This window comes from Panthera uncia, assembly GCF_023721935.1.
Source record: "Panthera uncia isolate 11264 chromosome A1 unlocalized genomic scaffold, Puncia_PCG_1.0 HiC_scaffold_17, whole genome shotgun sequence".
Taxonomy (NCBI): Eukaryota; Metazoa; Chordata; class Mammalia; order Carnivora; family Felidae; genus Panthera; species Panthera uncia.
The window spans coordinates 108,056,516-108,078,058 of record NW_026057577.1 but is presented as its reverse complement, the minus strand read 5'-3'; the positions used below and the strand labels follow the sequence as shown (position 1 = coordinate 108,078,058).

The following is a 21,543-nucleotide window of genomic DNA, read 5'->3' as shown; positions in this document are numbered from 1 at the left end:
CCCCTTCTTACTCCAACATATTAGGATTCCATGATTTCATCACTAAAAATTTTATGTTGAGTAGCTGAGTCATTCTAGCCAATTAAGCTAGAAGGCTGATAATTCTTCAATGAATAGGAGGAGTTAATTTACCTAGTTAGGTCACTATAACACTCAAACACATTTAATGGTGCAGTGGTACAGTAATACTTCTAAACATTTTCCAAGTTACTCAGACAATCTACAGAAATCATCTAGATTTCCATACTTACAATTTCCTTTTTCTGTTGATCTCATCTTTTTTGCTTGTTTGTTTTTTAACTCCTCCTTCTGAAAATGGAGAAAGGAAAATATGTTGGTCTTAAAAAAATTATCATTTGAAAGCCTCAATGACTGTCAAAAAAAAGGTCTCATCAAATATTTGTTCCTGCAGATACAAAGGCACTTAAAAAGCCATGAAAAAAAAGCACATAAAGAGAGAAAATTGGTATCATTTTATATTTGTTTTTAAAATGGGGGAAATAACTATTCCTATTCAGTTGCTCATTGTAGTGCCATCATCCTTAATTTTTTATTGTTTCTTCTTCTGACATAACTCAGCAAAATGATTTAGTGTGTTTCTCTCTCTCTCTCTCTCTGCCTGATAATTTCATAAGCTCTAGTTGTTTCTGAAGGATAATGATTCAACTCAGGTTTGGTGCCTGCTGGATCCTGTCTCCCTGAAATTGGACATTACTCTAATGATAACCTCAGCCCATACCTTCCAGATAAAAGAGGGACTTTGAAAAAATAGAAACAGCATGACTCTTTATTTTTCCAGAGGTGAAGTCTCATATTTCACCTTTTTTTAATTAAGCAATAAGTTAGATGTCAAGAGCAATTACAGCCTTGAAGGTCAAAGCTTGCTTAATTAAAAAATTGGAAGGGCCTCTCCTTGTTCAACTATTTTGAAAGCACTAGAGACCTTTCACATCCACCTGAAGAGTCAAAGGAAGTCAAGGCCAAATAGGCTAATACTTTGCCTTGGAATTCAGATTCTTGTTGCCTCCTGATGGGCTGCACTGGCCTCCACAAAAGCCTATAAATCTGATACACAAATTGAAGTATGGCATTATGACCCAAATCCGCAAACAGGTAATATTCTAAGAGTGCCATTGAGTGGCAGAGAATTTTAGCATTTATTAGGCTTTAGCAGATGGGAAGCAAATGTTCCAAATACTAGATCTTCAATGGGTCCTTTTTCCTCAGTATATCTTCATTTCTTCAGGTGTGACCCTAGAAATGCCATTATTAGAATCCTTTGTGGGGTTTGATACAATGTAGTCACTATGACCTTACCCCAAGTAATGAATCAGAATCTCTAGGAATGGGTTCCTGGAATCTGCATTTTTTAGGTCCTCTAGCTGATTCTTATGCACACTAAAATTTGAGAAGCTATAAATCTGGTCCATTTTCCTCATTTTATCAATGAGAAACTAAGATTCAGAGAAGAGAAGCATCTCTGCTAATCACTTTAGAGATAGAATTACAATCTATGTCCTATCATTTCACATTCAGATCCTTTTCCACCAACCAACCAGATTACCTAGATAAACCCATGTGACCAGTTTTTCCTAAAGTTAGTATAATATATACTATGCACACTTTCCCCAAAGGATTCTTCAAACAATTCGTCATAATGACTAATAATATTCCTATATTCAGTTTAAAAGGTATGAGCCATCTTATAACATAATAACATAATCCTGAATGCCATTCCTCCCAAACCATTCTTAATTCTTTTGCATATTCTTGCAATTATATTTCTATCATTAACATTTGATGATGCATTGGATTTTAGCAATCTGAGATATTCCTGAATTTAGAGGTCATTCTCTAAACATGCCTACAATGATGCTCCTTTTGTAATTCAATCCATGCTGTCCAAACAACACAAACACCAAGATGTAACTGATCTTATAAACCCATGCAACATAGAACTGCAGAAAGAGTATAGATCTAAGAGTCAGAATATTTGGTTTCAAATACTTTTTCAGTCACAAATTAACTGTAGACTGGTTATTTCCCTCTGGACCTATTTATTCATTTGTGAAAAGAAGGGACAGTTCTTTAAAATAGGCCCTTCAAGAATTTACCTAAGGGATACAAGAGTGCTGATGCATAGAGGCACTTGTACCCCAATGTTTATAGCAGCACTTTCAACAATAGCCAATTATGGAAAGAGCCTAAATATCCATCAACTGATGAACGGATAAAGATGTGGTTCATATGTACAATGGAATACGCCTTGGCAATGAGAAGGAATGAAATCTGACCATTTGTAGCAACATGGATGGAACTGGAGAGTGTAATGCTAAGTGAAATAAATGAGGCGGAGAAAGACAGATACTATATGTTTTCACTCATATGTGGATCCTGAGAAACTTAACAAAAGACCATGGGGGAGGGGGAGGAGAGGGGGGAAAGTTACAGAGAGGGAAGGAGGCAAACCATAAGAGACTCTTAAATACTGAGAACAAACTGAGGGTTTATGGGGAGTGAGGGAGAGGGGCAAGTGGGTGATGGGCATTGAGGAGGGCACCTGTAGGGATGAGCACTGGGTGTTGTATGGAAACCAATTTGACAATAAATTATAATTAAAAAAAATAGTCCCTTTCAATTGCTTTAATTCTGTGAAGAAAAGCAGGAAAACTAGGACCCTGTGCTGTCACTAACTCACATTGTTCTTGAGGAATGTGAACAATCAGGAGATGCCAATATCTCTAATTATATCAAGATGCCAAAGTAACAATGGTCAGTGTGTACTATTATTTAGCTGGGGAGGAGCTCCAGGAACTGTTGAGTTCCCTGTGGTTAAAGAGGAAGAAATGAATGAGCTCCTGCCAGAGGTGTTAATGAGGTCCCAGCATTTATGTGAGAGGGCAGAAGAGATTTCAGGGAAAAAATATCTCTAGAGGATTTAGTAAACCTATGGTTTTTCTGCAAAGGCTAAGGAGGCTAGGACGGAAGTTTTCTCGAAGAAGCAGAGTAGAAATTTGAAGTCCAGAAAGTTCAGCTTCAAACAAGCTGTGGCTAAACAATTCAAGCTAATTAAAGCTTTCTCAAATGAATAGGGAAGAAATGCATGTGTGAATTTGGTTTCTCTTCAATGATTCCACAGTTAAAAAAAAAAAGCTAATAGAAATGTGCCCTGAGCATCTAATTACCAGTAGGAGCTTCTGAAATAGCAAGAATATGTGTAGACCTGCCAACAAGAAAGTTGGACTTGAATTTTACCTGTCATATGTTAGTAGTGTGCTTATATATGAGCAGTATGTAAGTTACATGATGCTTCTAAGTCTCCCTTCCTTTCTCATTGACTGGGATTAATAATGCCTTCAGTGCCTCTCTCAAGTGGTGGAAGAGAGACAAAAGTCAATAAGAGATGGTATGATACAAGCATATTAAACTTTTTTATTCAAGTGTAAGGATAAGTAATATGGCATTACCGAAATAAACCAAACTTGGTCATGATTATGATATGTGTGCGTGTGTGTGTGTGTGTATTTATCATGATAGTATTTAATTTAGAGGATATATATATATATATATATATGTATATATATATACTTCAGTGAAATTGATCTACAACTTTTATTCTTCATTAATTCCTTGTTTACTTAATAAAATATGTTGAGGAGTGTATCCTTTTCTCTGTTCATTCAAAGCATTTATTAAAGATTAAAGTTACTTTTCCCTTAAAATGTTTGAAAAAATTCTCCAATAAAGCCATTTGAGCTTGGAGTTTACTTGTAGAAAGATTTTTAATTAAATATTTTATTACCTTAATTAGTATAAGATTATTCAGTTTTCTTTTTTTCTTCTGGGTCAATTTCGAAAGATTTATTTTTTTTAATTTATTGGTATAAAATGGTTTATTGCTAACTCCTTACTTTTTTATACATTGACAGGATTGAAAATGATGTTATATCTTCATAATTACTAGTTATTTGATTCTTATGTCTTTTTGATCAGTCTCAGCGGTGGTTAATCAACTTAAGTGTTTCAAAGAATCAGTATTTGTCTTCGTAGATTCTATTGAATATGTGCAGTCTTTTAAATTAATTTCTGTTATCCTCTTTCCTTTCCTTGTACTTGCTTTGCTATTCTTTTTTCTAACTTCATTATGTAGATACTTAGCTTATTCCTTTCATGCTTTCTTAACTTCTACTATATAAACATAGAACTGTGAATTTCCCTCTGATCATTGTTTATTGTGATTTTTGATGTGCAGTATTTTTCTTCTTGTTTGGTTAAAATATATTCCATGGGGCGCCTGGGTGGCTTGGTCGGTTAAGCGTCCGACTTCGGCTCAGGTCATGATCTCACTGTTCGTGAGTTCGAGCCCCGCGTCAGGCTCTGTGCTGACAGCTCAGAGCCTGGAGCCTGTTTCAGATTCTGTTTCTCCCTCTCTCTCTGCCCCTCCCCTGTTCATGCTCTGTCTCTCTCTGTCTCAAAATAAATAAACGTTTAAAAAATGTGTGTATATATATATATATATATATATATATTCCAATATTCATTGTGATATTTTATTTAACCAACAACCTGCTTAAAAGTTTATTTCTTAATATTCAAATATATGAGTTATTATTAGAATAATTGCTTTGGGGTCATAGATAATGCTTTATATGATTTCAAACATTTGGAATTTATCCAAACTTACTTTATGACTCAATATATGATGAATTTTTATAAATAATCTACATGTGCTTGAAAAATAATACATGTTCTGCAGTTTTTTGACTTAATGTTCTACTTATGTCCCCTAGGTTCACTTATTTAATGATATTGTTCAAATTTTCTAGATCTTTACTGACCTTTTGATTATTCTATCAGTTACAGAGAGGCATGTATTTTAAACTGTTCTTTTAGTTTTATAAATTTATTCTTATATTTATATTTTTACTTGATATTTTTTCAGAATGTGTTATTATGTGTGTAGAAATTTAGAATTATTATATGTTCCTGATGAATTAAATCTTTTAGCTTTGTGAAATTACTTTATCTCTAGTAAATCTTTTTGCCTTAAGGTCAATTATTTCTGTTATTAATATAGCCTCACTAGCATTCCTTTGGTGAGTGTTTACATGCAATATATTTTCTTTTCCTTTTAATTTTAAGCTTTCTATACCTTTATGTGTAGAATGTGTCTATTCCATTTTAAAATCCATTTAAAATCCATTCCATTTTAAAATCTTGGGATTTTGGGGAGGTTTTTTTTTGTTAGTTTGTTTATTCAAAGATGTATGTGTATATACTATACTCCTACATGTTTTTTTTTACTCAAATATATATATATGATGCATATTATATATTTATTATACAAATATATATGCATTTGTGTGTATAAATATATATGTATGTGTATATATATGTTTATATATATAAATTGTTATATATATATAAATTGTTTATATATATATATATATATATATATATATATTTCTTTTTCTTTTTCTTTGTTTTGGATTTGTTAAGGAATTTTTTATATCTAATTTTTCCTCTGTTAGTTGAGATTTACACACAGAATTTCTACTCTTGGGTGGTTCCATAGAAATTACCTTGCTTTTTGTTCTTCTGGTCAAGAAAAAGACTTCAGCAAATCTTGGTTTCATTTACCTCCTTCATTACTTTTTTTAAAATCATTTTTTTAAGTTCATCTTTTTATTTTGAGAGAGAGAGAGAGAGAGAGGAAGAGGAATCCCAAGCAGGCTCCACATCATCCATACAGAGCCTGATACCAGGCTTGAACTCACGAACTGCAAAATTGTGACCTGAGCCGAGATCTAGAGTCAGACACTTAATTGACAGAGCCTCAGGTGCCCCTACCTCCTTAATTACTGATATAATACTGCCTTTAGATAATTTAATTGTCTCTATATTTTTATATCTTTGAGATATTGTCATTGTTTATGCAGTCAATATTCAAATAGATTTACCTACAGGTCCACAAGCTTTCACCCAAACTCATGGGCTTCAGAATTCCAGTTATTTTGGATTTTGACAAGTAATACACTACAAAACCTTGTATTACTTATCACCTCCATTGGGATCTGATCAGTACTTCATAACTGTGCACATTAATATCTTTACAGATAGCTATTAACTATTTAAGTGGGATAAAGACTATAAGGAGCCTCAAGTTATCAGGTCAGGTGAACCACCAGTTAAGTTCAGATCAGGTCTTGCTGACTTCAGAGGTTTTGGGATTTGGAATTGTAGATGAGAGATTGGGGGCACACCTTATGCAGTGTCTGCTTTTAGGAGCTCAACAAATGCTGTTGCTGACCTAAATTGTCAGCAGTGAGATTTTTACATAACATTTTTGGCCAGATGGTGGGATTTGGGGGTACTGTGACTTTAACACTGCAAGTCTACCTGTCTAGCTGACAGATATTCCTGCACCCAGTATATTCATGCTGGAAAAATTGTAACAATGAGATTGTGGAGTTGCTTAACATCACATATAGCAGGTTTAGAGCAGGAAAGACCTCTGAACTCAAAGTCTCAGACTTCCTATTTTCTTATTTTCAACATATTTTGACTCCTAGGAAGGGAAGAAAACATCACAGCTGGATGAAAACATCACATTCAAACCAAACAATGAAGGGCAAATGGCAGTCAAGGAACAAAGAAAAGCTTCCTCACAAATGAGTGATGTGGATAGAGATCTTGAAAAGACCATTTGAGGGGAGTGGGAATCAATGTCTACCTCTCCTAAATGGAGATGTAAATAATCTGTTTCAGCTGGAAGGTTTCACAGCCTCATAGATTTTATGCAGAAATAAATTATTTTCAACATGGACCCAACATTTATTACACTAATTATACCATTATTCACATTCTTCTCCTAGAATGATCCAACATGCATGCGTTTTAAAATATGGATTTACAGAACTTCTTCTAATAAATCTCTCTTTTTAAAAAACCATTAGTATATTTTTTTCCTTAGTGATTTCAAGTTCCCAAGCAAGTTAAAGAGAAACAAGCAAGTTCCCTCTCAAGTTAAAGAGAAAGGGGCTGAAGAGTTAAATCTATCCTTGATAAACCGTCTATACTCACATCACCAAACGATCCTAGAAGTTAAAAGTGAATACAGTTTTTAAGACAATTTCAAGGGGATTTAGAGAAATTGTTTGCTGCCTTATATAGGAGTTCATTCACTATATGTGAATGCTTAAGCTACTAGGAGTCATTAGAAGCAGAGGATTGAAAAATGGGAAAGCAATGCTGAAGCAAAACATCAAAGAATAAAATCACCCAGGGCTTCAGGGCGCCTGGGTGGCTCAGTAGGTTAAGTGTCCGACTTCAGCTCAGGTCATAATCTCATGAGTCCGTGAATCCAAGCCCCGTGTCAGGTTCTGTGCTGACAGCTCAGAGCCTGGAGCCTGCTTCGGATTCTGTGTCTCCCTCTCTCTCTGCCCCTCCCCCACTCACACTCTGTCTCTATCAAAAAATGAATAAACGTTAAAAATTTTTTTTTAAATCGCCCAGTGCTTCAACTGGTGCAAGGAAATGACTGCTTTCATACACTGTTGGTAGAAGAAGGGATTGTTATAATCTTCTAGACAATTAATCTGGCCATATCAGTATGATTAAAAATACAGCTTGACACAGAAATGCCACTTTTAGGAAATCTATCCTCTAAAAACAAAAGCATCACTATGTGAGGATCTTCATACATACATAGTGTTTATTCTTTCAATAAGTGAGTACCTACTCTGTGCCAATAATGAAAGACAGAGTAGTGCCAAAGTGTACATTCTAAGGGACCGAGATAGATGATAAATATGTATGGAAAAATATCAGGTATATGTATCAATGTTATGTAGAGTCTCTAAATGGAGCAATGTATCTACTTATCACTTTAAAGTGGGTGATGAAGAAAGGGCCCTCTGATCAGGTGACATTTACTGAGAAAGGGCCAACAAGAATCTAACCTTGGAAAAACTGCAGTGATTTTTATATGTGCAAAAGTTTGATAACCATCTGATTTTCAGCAACAAAGGAATGGTTAATTACATTATGACATGTTGCACAGCTCTTAAAGTAATGTCCAATTAGCGTCTCAAACTTAACTGCTGGAAGCTGAGCTATCCCAGACTGAGTGGCAGGGCCCGGGGTTTTGGACAGATTGGTGACTGCAGGGCAGCCTACCGACAGTGAAGCTTCTTGTCCTCCCGCTTTTAGGTCATTTGGCCTTATTAAAGTACCTGGGGTATTGTCTGTTGGGGAATTGCCCGCAACAGGCCCCCTGAGAAAAGAACCATAAGTAAAGAAAATAAAGTTCCACAAGAAATTGTGCAGCCCCACATTTAGCCCTTGCTATCCCCTATGGAGACTCCTCTACTTACAGGAAGGATAGCCTCATACGTTTGCCAGCAAAGAGGGCCTGTAAAGGAGAGACATATGGATTTGAAAGCCCCACGCCGGCAACTAAGGATTGTATCTCTGGGCACAGATGACTTCAACCCGTAGACCCGCCTGGTCCCCCCGGAGGCATTCCAGATGATGACTGAACCTAGTCGGTTAAGGTACAGAATGGTTCATTAGTTCCTAGGTGCATTGTCTCTCTGAGAATGTATGAGGCATGGGTTTCTAAGGCTTTTTCGGCCCCTTCCTGGCACCTCGGACCAAGGCAAACACATTGTTCTTCCGGCCTCATGTGGTTAGGAGGTCATGTCCCTGTAACTGTTCCACTTGAGGTGTTGAGAAATGGAGGGCCTTTCATGAGAACAGCAAGGCAAATGCTCTGTAGATTACAGATAAATGCAGATGCATAATGGAATAATGTAAGAAATTAATCTATAATCAAAGGGTATGTGGGAAAGTTAGGGGAAAATCACCATGCTATTTCTTAAAGGTTTTTTATACATAGGAACATTTTCAAAATTAGGTAATGTTAGAACAACATAGATGACGTATGCTACAAGGAAATCACTAGCATATATAATGCCACGTTTACTACAATAAATCGGCCAGGTCAACACACTGCTGTTGTCTGTGTCCATTTTTATTTTTTGTTTTTATTTTAGTTTTTTTAGTTTTAGTTTTTTATTTTAGTTTTTTTTATTTTCTAGGTTTTTATTTTAGTTTTGTTTTATTTTCACCGACACCGTTCTTCCTTCGGGAACCCCTGGTTGCTGGAGCTGGTCTCTGGCACTTAACCATGCCTCAAAATTTAACTTCTGATCTCTCTCTCTTGAAAATGCCTATTCATTTCACAGTCTGTCTCATCTGAGTTTATGGTAACTCTTCTTCCAGTTTTTACGATAATAGCCTCGCTATCATCCCTGGCTCTGCCTTTTGGGTTACACCCCTATTTTGTCCCTCAGCAAATCTGGGGACTCGACCTTGAAAATATATCCAAAATTCCATCCATATACTCCATTAATGCTACACTCACTTCCTCCATCTTGTTCTATCATTTTTCTCCTAGATTACTCCAATGGTGTTCCAACTGGGCTCCCTCCTTATACTTCAGTCTATTCTCAGCCCAGCAGCCGAGGTGATCCTGTTAAAGGTAAATCAGAATGTTATTCCCTGGATCAAAACCAGTTTCTTTCAGAGTAAAATTCAAAGTCCTTAGTAAAACCTTTAAGGCCCTACAGGAACTGATCCCTACCATTGCTCTCACCTCATCCCCTTTTACTCTGTCCCTCAGTCACTCTACCCCCAAAGACCTAGGCCCCCAGCTACTCCTTGAACACACAAGGACACTCCTACCCCAGGGATTTGGTATTTAATCTTCCCTTTCCCCCAATACAACTAATTGTTCGTATTAAAGCTCTGATTACAGTGAGTAAAATACAACCCTTTAATGCTTCTAATCCCTCTTTCCTACTTACTTTTTCTTTAATGTGTTTCACTATCTAATAATACCATGGATTTTACCCAGTTATATTGTGTAGTATCTCTCTCCATCATTAGAATATAAGCCCCATGACGACTGGGGTTTTGTTTTACTCACTCTGTAACCCCAATGCTTAGAACTGTGCTTGATGCATGATAAATACTCCATAAGCATTTGTTCAATCCACAAATAAATATATTTTTAAAAGATACTCAGGGGGTACCTGGGGGGCTCAGTCAGTTGAATGTCCGACTCTGGCTCAGGTCATGATCTCACAGTTTGTGAGTTTGAGCCCCGTGTCAGGCTCTGTGCTGACAGTTCAGAGCCTGTAGCCTGCTTGGGATTCTGTGTCTCCATCTTTCTCTCTGCCCCTCCCCCACTTGCGCACTGTCTCCCCTGCACCCCCTCAAAAATAAACATTAAAAAAATTTTTTTATTAAAAAAAAAGCTACTCACATGGGGTTCCCCGGGTGGCTCAGTGGGTTAGGTGTCTGATTCTTGATTTCAGCTCAGGTTATGATCTCACAGTTCGTGGGAACACATCCGGCGTCAGGCTCTGCACTGACAGTGAGGAGCCTGCTTGGGATTCTCTATCTCTCCCTCTCTCTCTGCCCCTCTCCTGCTCACACTCTCTCTCTCAAAATAAATAAAGGAACTTAAAAATGATTTTAAAAAAGATGCAAAAGTAAATTGACATATGTGTACATATTTATGAGTTTATAAAACGGTGTGGGAGTATACAAACCAGAAAGTTCATATTGATTCCCTCAAGAAAGTAGAAGCAGAGGCAATGAGGCAGATTATTAAGTTCTTTCCTTAGGCGTCTCTGAATTGGCTTCTTATTATAGGGGATATATTTGTGAATTTTTTGAGAAAAACATTATAATTTAATTTTAAATAAGTATATTGATGTTAGCCCAAAAATGTACTTAAAACCCTCAAATCCAAAGATTAATCCATTTCTCCCTTTCATCATTAGTGTCAGTATTTTAATTGGAAACACATAAATATTCAGGCATGGTAGCTGTTTATACAATAAAAGATCCAAGAGTTTCAGTAGTTTCTGAGCTTCCCAGAAATAGAAGCCATTCCAGGCTTCCTCCCTAAAAGCATAACCCCCTGCATCATGACCAAGAATAACCTAACTGAACCTTTAGCAAATCAATCCTCATTCAGAAATATTTTTTTTCATATTCTGATTATTTCTGGCATTAAAGAATAGTTTAAGAAGGCTGAAAAGCAGCATGTGAAGTGACTATTCATTTTTTTTTCAAGTGAAGCAGTGTGCAGAAACATAAACAAAATACAGCTAAAGGAGATGTGGGGATGAAAAACAGCCTCTTTGACTTTCCCAGGTAGCTTCTGAGATAGCTAAATGGAAGTCTTAGGGGTCCTTGCACTTAGATATTTATGAACCATGATGTGGGCAGGGTGAAGAGTAGAGCAGTCTGTTAACTTTCAAATAAAGTTGAAGGAATGTTTGAAAGAAATGAGACAAGATAACTGTTCTCAATTATTTTAAGAAGCAAGTTGACTTTTCTGTGAAGCTCCAGAGAACGTCAATAAGTTTAGTGAAAAGGAGGTTTAAGGAGACAACTTGTTTGATACTAGGAAAAAATAAACTGTCTGGAAATTATAGTTGGCCCACGGTGGAATGAACTGCCAAGTGCGATAGCAAACCTCCTGTCTACTAGAGGAATGGGGACAGAGACAGAACCTGGCTAACCAACAAAGTGTGATAGATGGCATTTCTTACCAAGTGGGAGATTAGATCATTACAATTCCTACCAATTCTCAGGTTCTAGGGGTCCATGTGTTAGGACTCTTGGTTATAAGTGACAGAAACTCTCCTTTTGCTTAAGCTTGCACAATTGAAATGCCAGATTGGATCCTAGCTTAAAATGTGGCTCAATTCAAGGGTTTAAGGTTTTGCATCTCTTCTCCCTCCTTCTTGAATCTATTTTTGTCTTCTTTTTTGGCTTAATTTTCATGCAGAATCATTTCACATGACAACAAAGGCTCTCAGCAATCCCAGGCTTAAACTATCCTTATACCTCGAAATCTTCAAGAAAGGAAAGAAAGGGACTCTTCTCAATGGAGGAGTCTAGGGAAAAACTCTGTCACATCTATGGTTACATGCCTGCCCCTGAAACAATCTCAGCATCCAGGCAGGTAAGGCACACTGATTGGCCAGCCTGGGTCACAAGCCTGCTGAAGAGGAAGAATTTCCACTCCCCTTCAAGGTCCTTCTAGCCAGACTCAGAATCAAATTGACACGAGACATATTAATGGGAGAAAATCAAATTTAATTTTGTACATATGGGAAATCCACACAGACATGCAATTCCAAGGACAGTCAGGCAAAAATGACGAATACATGACGTCCAGAACTAAGGGGAAGGGCGGGTAGGAATCTAAGACTTCAAAGAGAAGAAATGCAATTCACAGGAAGATAAAAAAGAGTAAATGTTTGGTAAACAAATGTTCACTGGGCCCCTCAGAAACAATGAGACAAAGAGAACTTGATCACATAGGTCTTACTTGTGTTCTCCCTGTCTACTATACCTAGTTCATTTCTTAACATAGTGATCTATGGTGATAGTTCTCTTCCGGGAGCAGATCAGATCTTCTATCTAAATTCTTTTTAGGTAGTTGAGGGGAAAGGTAAAGAGTTTTTCTTGAATGTACAGGGTTGTGATTGCTTTGTAATTCAAAATACTCTTCATGCCAAAATGGCCCGTCTTGGGGCAGCCTGCCATTGGCCCCTACAAGCCCATCCCAGTCCCAGGCAAGCAGGACCACGTGAATGACAATTCCACCAGGTGGGGGTGGACTATTTCCCTAAAGGAAAAATTTTCTCAGCAGAAAAATAACAGATGTCTATTATATTCTGAGAAAAGCACATAAAACTAAAAGATTTGATTGTTATATACATCTGACCATTCCGGTGAACTCAAAAGGAGAGACAAAGGTTAACAGCCCTACTTTTGCAGATTACAAACAAGAAGGCGTTGAGTCCCTTCACATGTTTTGGCTTAGATAGAGCTTTCCAGAATTAACGAAGAAAACCATGCTGTTTTCACCGTTGCATTGCAATGGGATGGTACTAGGGTAAGAAGATGTGTGCTGTCACCAAATATGTTTCTATAACAGATGGGAATTGCTTTTTCTTGAAATAGCTACTGATGTAGGGATGTTAAGATTAGCTAGGGCAATGGCTTTCCTTTTGTAGGAATTTGTATTATGATAATCAACCAACCAGAAGGAACTGTTAGTCATCCTTTCCCTGTTTAGAGGCAAAGCTTTGCAAATGAAAGAGAACAATATACATGTAGGATATACGTATGTGTATGTGTGTGTGTGTATTTCTCCTCTTCTATATATATGCAGACATTTATAGACTGTACACAAAATGAGTCCACGTATTTCTGACAAAAAGGCAGAATAGCATAATGTGTACGAGCAAGGTTTGGGAACCATTCTGCCTGATTTCAGATCCTGATTCCTTCACTTACTAGTTTGGGAACCTTAGGCAAAATACTTAATCTTTCCATGTCTTATTTTTTCTCGTCTTTTACTAATAATAGCAACAATCCCAAAGAATGAATGCATTAAATGAGCAGACAAGGGAAAAGCACTTAGAAGGCTGACTGTGGCATCACAAGTGCCCAATGAAGTTTGTTATCCTTAATTATTACTGTCACCAACCTTGTATGTGGTATGTGTAATGTTAAGGCCTCAGTTTCCACTCTCCAACAGCTATGTGAGGGTTCCCAGGAGTAATAGTATAGAATTTCTATAGAATTCTAGCATGATATTTTATTCTCTGTATGGGGGCATTTTTAATCTTGTGATTTTACTCACAAATGTGTCAAACAGCAGCTGAAACAACATTCCTGGTATTCAGAACCAAGAAAACCCAAACAAGTGAAGCTAATAGACAAAGAAATTGACCTAATAATGAATCATTTATGTTAAAAATCTCACATATACAATAGTTTTGAACCAAAGTAATTCTATAAATATTATCTTTTTAAAGAGGAAAGGGGTAAAACCAGAAATTTGGCATTTAATTTCTTGAATTATATCCTTATTAAACAGTGCCTATGACATGAATGATACAAACATACAAAGAGGGAGATAGGCAAAAAATGAAAACCAATTTTGCAAAATTGCTTAGTAAGGTAAATTCATCATCACTCATTAATGGTTAATCGGTCTGAAAATAGGCACAAACTTATTCTGGTCCCAACTACTTTACAGAGAATTAATTTAAAAATGGAAGATGATGGTTTCCAGAAGTTAAATTTCTCTGTATGTCACCAAGTTTGCTAACTTTCTTCCCGTAAAGATGATTTGCTGGATATGAATGGAAACTTTCCCTTTTGGAATCCCCCATATGTCACTGTATAAATTGGATTCAGAGAAAGTAATTTGGTTGCTGCAAATAGGATTTCAGTAGCACAGGTAGGCTAGGCAGTAGGACAAGGCAATTCTAAGAAACCAAAACCCAGCTTCAGGAAACTAGCCCTTTAAGGGAAGATGGGGGAAAAAACCTGGCAAATATTTAACTCAAAGCCAGGTTATCCTCAAATAAAATAATGTACTTCATGGATTCCCAAGAAATGCCAGTTTCTCTTCAGTGGTTGCTGATGGCTTTTTAGATGTTATGATGTCACATAATAGATTTTAATCACTATGCTCGAGAAAAGGAGGACTATGTAGGAAAAAACGAACCAAGGATGGATACACCCAATGTAGAGACAGCCTCACCTGCTGATAGCCTGAACAAATGATAAAAACTTATTCTGATGAGATTTCTTGCCTGCATCTGGATTTAGAATTAACAGCAAGATAAAGCTGGAAAGAATTTTAGAGGACATCTTGTCCAATCCTTCATTTCTTGAGTGAATCTCCATTATGATATTCCTCAAAAGTAGACTTTTATCTTGAACACAATACACCCAGTGTTATTTTCCAGAAAGACAAAATCCATTAAACATAATGCAGTGTGGACTCTGAGAAAGTTCTTTTTTAAACTGAATATAAGTTGATCTCCTGGGAACTTCCATGCATTGATCCTAGATTGATCTCTTTAAAATTCCCCATAATTACTAAAATACATTTATTCAACAATTCAGCAACTATTTCTTGAGCCTCTCTGTCACAGGTGAGACACTTTTCTAAAAGCTGAATAGAAGATACAACATGAAAATATAGTTCTTGCCCTAAAGCTGCTTATAGAAATATAAAAGTGATGTAATTAGTTTTAGCACAGATCAGTTTCTGGGTCCAAGGTACAAGGAGATGCAAGCAAGATTTCATTATCTCAGTGGAGAAAGGCATCACTTCTTTGTAGGGGCTACAGAGAAGGCTCCTGAAAGACAAGGGAACAGGGAAGTGATATCACAGAGGGACTCAAGAGCATGAGCAAGGGTAAAGGTGAGAAGTTTGGGATTTTAATGCCTCCTGGATTTCTATCTTATACATGAAGATGGAGAGACTTGAACATGTTCTGTCACTGCATATGTGCAGTTTGTGACATTTGGACATGTGATAAATTATCATTTTATAAACCTGAAATGGATGGAGTTTAACTTGGCCACTTCCCTGCATGTGATCGGCAAGAGATTCTCATCTAAATAACCAAATGATAGTTTCTACGTTTTCTACAGGTATGGTGCAGTGTGTGTGTGTGTGCGTGTGTGTGTGCGTGTGTGTGTGGTGTGAGGAACTGCTAAATTTTTCTCACCTTGTCAGTCATCTCTGGATGAACTGTAATGTCTCCTGGAGGGGAACCAGGTGGGAAAGCCACAGATGGATAGAGCAAGGGATATTTTATCCTCAATGAATACAGAGACTAGCTGGCCCAAGAATAATTCCAGGTGGCAGAAATGTAATGGTACCCACTTCAGGGGAATTAGGCAAGGTTCCAGCAGGGAGCCAAGTTTGCTTCAGATTCCACCAGGAATCAGCCCTTTAGAGGACTAGAGGCTTGTATTTTAAACATGACAACTGTTATGCCTCTTGTATTTTCTGTAATTATTGCCTTTTTGTTGAGTATTAAAGTTCTTTTTGAAAATGTCAGCCTGTCTCAACTGAGCAAAGAAAAACATGAAAAGTTATTTCAATTCATGTTTTGCAGCTTTAAAGGAGGTATGGGCTCCCTGGGGCCTGATGTAGTGGAGGCCACAATAATCTAATGGAGAAGAAGCCCCAGAGGAAAGAGAAATTTACAAGAAAAAAAAAGGTGGGTGGCCTCTTAACTAGCCATTCTCCTTTATAAAAATATTGTTCTGGACTTTTATTTTCATATTCCTATATCATAAGAGATTTATGTGTGTGTGTGTGTGTGTGTGTGTGTGTATAATATGCTTATATATAATATACTTATATATAATATGCTTATATATAATATGCTTATATATAATATGCTTATATATAATATGCTTATATATAATATGCTTATATATATAAATAAAACAAATATATATGTATATTTTATTTTTATTTAAGTTTATTTATTTTGAGAGAGAAAGAGAGAAAGTACAGCAGGGGAGGGCCAGGGAAAGAGGGAGAGAGAGAGAGAATCCCAAGCAGGCTCCATACTGACAGCCTAGAGCCTGATGCAGGGCTCAAACTCAGGAACCGTGAGATCATGACCTAAGCTGAGATGAAGAGTCAGACGCTTAAGCGACTGAGGCATCCAGGTGCCCCTACTGCATATATTTTTTAAATGTTTTCAAAATTCAACTTTTTTATTCTGGAAAACTGCCTGTGCATTGTAGAGGAGAATAGAAAATGCAGGTAAGCATAAAGCAGAAAATTAAAATGATCCATAATTCTAACATCAGAACATTGGTACTGTTCTGGTGTTTCATTCTACATTTCTTTAACTTATAAATGTATATACATTTCTGGCACAAGAGTAGAATGAAATGGAATTTAGGATTTTGATTTTTTACATGTATTGTGTTGTATCCCTTTTTCTGTTGTTTGTAAATTGTCCTACAGCAATCTTTTTAGTGGTGGCACAGCATTGCACAATGCATTTAAATCACACCTCACTTGTTAGGCATTTGACTTCGTTCCATTTTTACACATTTAATATGACATTACAATAACTAGATTTCATTTTCAGCTGAAAACAAGGGAGGGGTGGCGGAAGGGCATTTTTATAACCTAAACCTTTTCTACTTATCTAAACTTTTTATTGCAGCTTCTGATTCTATTTCAAGCATACTTTAGGGCATGAATGGGCAAACTTTTTCTATAAAGGATCACACAACAAACATTTTTGCCTTTGTGAACCATTTAGTCTCTATTGCAACTTCTCACTTCTGCTGTTGTAATACAAACACAGAAGCAGGGGCGCCTGGGTGGCTCAGTAGGTCAAGCATCTGACTTCAGCTCAGGTCATGATCTTAGGGTTTGTGGGTTCAAGCCTCACGTCGGGCTCTGTGCTGACAGCTCAGAGCCTGGAACCTGCTCCAGATTCTCTGTCTCCCTCTCTCTCTGCCCTTCCTCTGCTTGCGCTCTGTCTCTCTCTCAAAAATAAACATTAAAAAAAATTTTAATAAAAAAAACCACAAAAGCAGTCATAGATAATACGTTAATGAATGGGCTTAAAGGTGTTTCAATAAATCTTTATTTACACAAGCTGGCAGCAGGCTGGATTTGGTCTATGGACCGTGTTCTGCTGACCTCTGCCTTGATGTTCAGAGTCTTATGGCCATGCCTTATTTGATCTATACTGTCATTTTATAAGCTGAATATATACCAATGTTCTTCTAGGCTTGGGGGATATAAAGGTGAAGTAGACACAGACTCTGTCCTTGTGGAACTTAATATTCTGTAACATTGATTTCAAAGCAAAATTCAAATAGGCATGTGTGCAGTCAGTTGTTTGGGATAAACATGTAGGTCTGTCCCAATTGCTAGGACCACAGAAACATGATGGTCATGCCCACTAACACTTCCCACTACCTCAGTCATGCAAACCATACCTGTGAACCCTAAAATGCAACAATGTTTTCTTTTCCTAAAAGAAAACAGAATAAATGAGAAGAAAATAGAAGCTACAAAATGCTAGCACATTTCTTGCAATATACCAATTTTGTGACTTTAAACAATATCCTTAACTTCTCTAATCCTCAGTTTCCTCACCTATAAAATAGGGATAATAATGGGATTGTGAAGATTGAGGTCACATGTGTGAGATGTCTGGCCCACTACATGGAATAAGTGTGTAATAAATGACATCTAGTTTTACTGATATGCCCTTACATAGACAGTTGTTCATAAAATTAGGTAATATTCTTCACTGATTTGTTCATTAAACATTTTTTATTACAATATATAGAAAGAGCATCTCTGTCTAGGACAAGTGACAACAAAGGAAAGAAAGAAAAATATAAAAATTAGGCACCAGAAATGAAATCTGTAGATCTGAAGTCATTTATAAAAATGGACTGCTTTATCCTTTACACAGTTAAAGGTATTTCGTACATACTGTGCCTGACCCAGTTCATGTACCTCCACAGACCTCAGTCCCTCCTGGCTGCCAGGCTCTGTCCTAGGAGCAGCAGTGACACCAGGTCCCATGTCCATTGTCATAAAGCCCTGGCCACATCCACCACCGCCTCATCTTGTATGGCCTCCCTTGGGGGTGGGAGTCATGGGGCTCCTGCACCAGGTTACCTGCTCTCAACCTTGGCAAATGAGGACTCTGCTTCAGAAGCAGCCACAAGGAGCAGGTGACACAACTCAACAGCAGAGGGTTAAAGAATTAAGTACAGAATTAACATCTTAACAGCTTTTACCAGTGAGAAACAGGGGACCCAGGGGGAACGAGCAGACACGTTGCCTTCTTCGTCCATCTTAGAGGGTTCGGGTTTTCAAACCCACACCCAATAAATGTCAGCACACAAACTGTGCCTCAGGCTCTATTGCCTGGGGAGCCAGGCTGACACCCACAGCATCTCATTGAATCACCATGATAATCTAAACAGCAATCCTATGACGTAGATGATATTTCTCTTTTATGAATGAGGAAATGGAGTCCTTCCTCTGGAGGTGGAACGGTTCCTACAGGTCAGTCACAGCTAGACCTGGCCAACTTGACTCAATGAATTTCCGTGACACTGAGCTACTTTCAACATCATGTGCTTCCAGTTAGGCTTTATAAGCCTTCAGAGTTAAAAAGGAAGTCACTCCTTTTCTTCTCCCAACCTCCTTCAATGCCAACAAGGGCCCAGGGCCTGGGTTTATTAGAAAAACTCAGTGTTCCACCTGTTTTAGAGAAAAATTTCAGGTCAGTCTATCTCCTGTGTGTTTCCTTTATTACTCCCACTAAACACTTCACTTCTGACACTTCTGCTCACCAAATGTGTGGGGAGATTTCCCCAAGACAACAAGCAAGGGTCCTACATCACTGGGTATCCTGCAGTTTAATTCAATTCTGACACTGTTTACCTGGAATTAGCAACAGATCACAGGTTAAGGGCTCAGTCCCAGAAGACTGCCTCCCACCACAGCCCAGTACCCCTTCTGACACCAGTCACAAGGCCAGGTTATCACCTGTGCTTCTGATCAAAGGATCCCACAACCCCCTGTTTGAGTCTGATTAATTTGCTACAGTGGCTCACGATATTCAGAGAAACACTTACATTTACCAGTTCATTAAAGGATATTATAAAGGATGTGAATGAAGAGCCAGACCAAGAAATACATAGGGTTTGGTTCAGGAGGCTTCCTAGCACAGGAACCTCCTTCCCATGCAGTTGGAGTGCACCATCCTCTGGGTGTGGAAGTGTTTGCTAACCCTTTGAACCCTGTCCTTTTGGGTTTTTATGAAGACTTCATTGATTAAATCATTGGCCATTTGCAATTGAACTGGATCTTCAGCACCACCGCCTCCCCCTCCAGAGTTGTGTGTAGGGGGTGATGGACTGAGAGTTCCAATTCTCTAAACACCTGATTGGCTCCCATGGCAACCAGCCCCATCCATAAGTTACCTAAGGGCTTTTCAAAAGTCACCTCATTAACATAACAAAGACAACTTTATTGCTGTCATCACAGGAAATCCCAGGCTGTGAGCCAGTAACTGTGGAAAAAGATAAAATACATATTGGAAATACATTTTGGTCATCGAAATGACCAAATATGTATTTCCTATGAATCACAATATTGTATTGGGGCTGCTCATTCAGAAGCCACTGAGAAGAAAGGACTTGGCCTCCAAGCCTGTGTGGTTCCATCTGATGTCAGCCTGCCTCTGACCCAGGAACCTACCCCACCCTTCCAGAGACATGGCTTCATTGTCATCCAGAGCTTACTAGGGGATAGCTCCACACCCTGTTTGAGGACTAGGGTGCAGTAAAAGACTACTGAGTTTTGTATGAATTCTAATACTTACTAGGTGGGTGACTACTCAAGCCTAAGTTTCTTTTTCTATAAAATGAGGATAATCACGTGATAGACACTGCCAGTGCCATGCCCAGCCCATGTGCCCCCAGCTCTCCCAGACAGGTCCTGAAGACTCCCATGGCTCTCTGAATCTCTGTCTGGTGGGGTTCTCTGGGAAGCAGCAAGCTAGTGCAGGACATACTGAATGTGCCAGAGAGTTCATGACTGGAGGACCTCAACCAATGAGGGACAGGAGTTTGTGGGTGAATGCCTCAGCTTCCTTGTGCCCTGCATAGGCCAATTCTGAGATGTGTTCTACACAGTCTCTTAGAAAATCCCCAGCAAGACTGAGCCCCACTTACCCACACAGGTCACCCACTTATTTACAAACCCCCTTCTAGCCTCCTCCCTTCCTTATGTCCCTTTCCCACATCCTCACTGTGTTACCTGGGATGGATTTCCAAATACAGTCATTTGCATCAAAACCTTTGCCTCAGGTCCTATTGGGCAAGCACTCTAGCTTGCCTATCTCAGGGGACAGTTAAAATAATAAAAAGGAAAGCCAAAGGGCTCCATTGCTAAATTCCAGGAGAATCAGGACTGTTTTGTTCACTACCGAATACCTAGTACTGAGCACAGTATCTGGCAAGTAGTAGATTTTGAATGCATATTTACTAAACGAATGCATTATTTAATTGATTAATCTGAACTCACCTACTGACGCTCATGAAGAATTTACACTATTTGACAAATTTAAGACGCTCAATAGATGTCACGGGTTCATTCCTTCTCTTCTGTCCACTGTTTTCTCTTCTGGGTCTGTTCCTTGAGGTTTTGGAAAGGTTGAACAGGACCTAGGGTTCTTGGGGGCATTTCTTGCTGTATACCCACCTCTCTTTCACTACAATCCCAACCTCTAAAAAGTTTTAAAATTATGCGTCACTGTCTATTACTTTTCTGCTTTGAATTGCTGTGCTGTCTGTACTCACCTTATAATGTAATATCATCAATTAACAGCTATAGCAAAAAGCAGTTACATTTGGTGCAAATCAATGCCTTACAGACTCTCCATGATTAAAAAAAAAAAAAAAATTCCATCATAGACTCCTGAGTCTTTTCCACCAGTTTCCCCCAAAATGTACAGGAAAGTAGGCGACTTGTTACATGCCAGGGAAAAAGAAAGAAAGAAAGAAAGAAAGAAAGAAAGAAAGAAAGAGAAAGAAAGAAAGAAAGAAAGAAAGAAAGAAAGAAAGAAAGAAAGA

The 21,543-nt window shown here is 37.9% G+C and overlaps 1 long non-coding RNA gene across 1 annotated transcript in view; it reads left to right on the top strand.

Moving 5' to 3' along the window:
• The first annotated feature begins 9,332 nt into the window (after positions 1 to 9,332).
• The window catches only part of LOC125935165 (uncharacterized), an 18,333-nt gene continuing 6,122 nt past the window's right edge, over positions 9,333 to 21,543 (top strand). The window contains exons 1-2 of the long non-coding RNA XR_007461612.1: positions 9,333 to 9,544; positions 16,020 to 16,124. This is a non-coding gene — a long non-coding RNA (uncharacterized LOC125935165). The remainder of the gene's footprint in view (positions 9,545 to 16,019; positions 16,125 to 21,543) is intronic.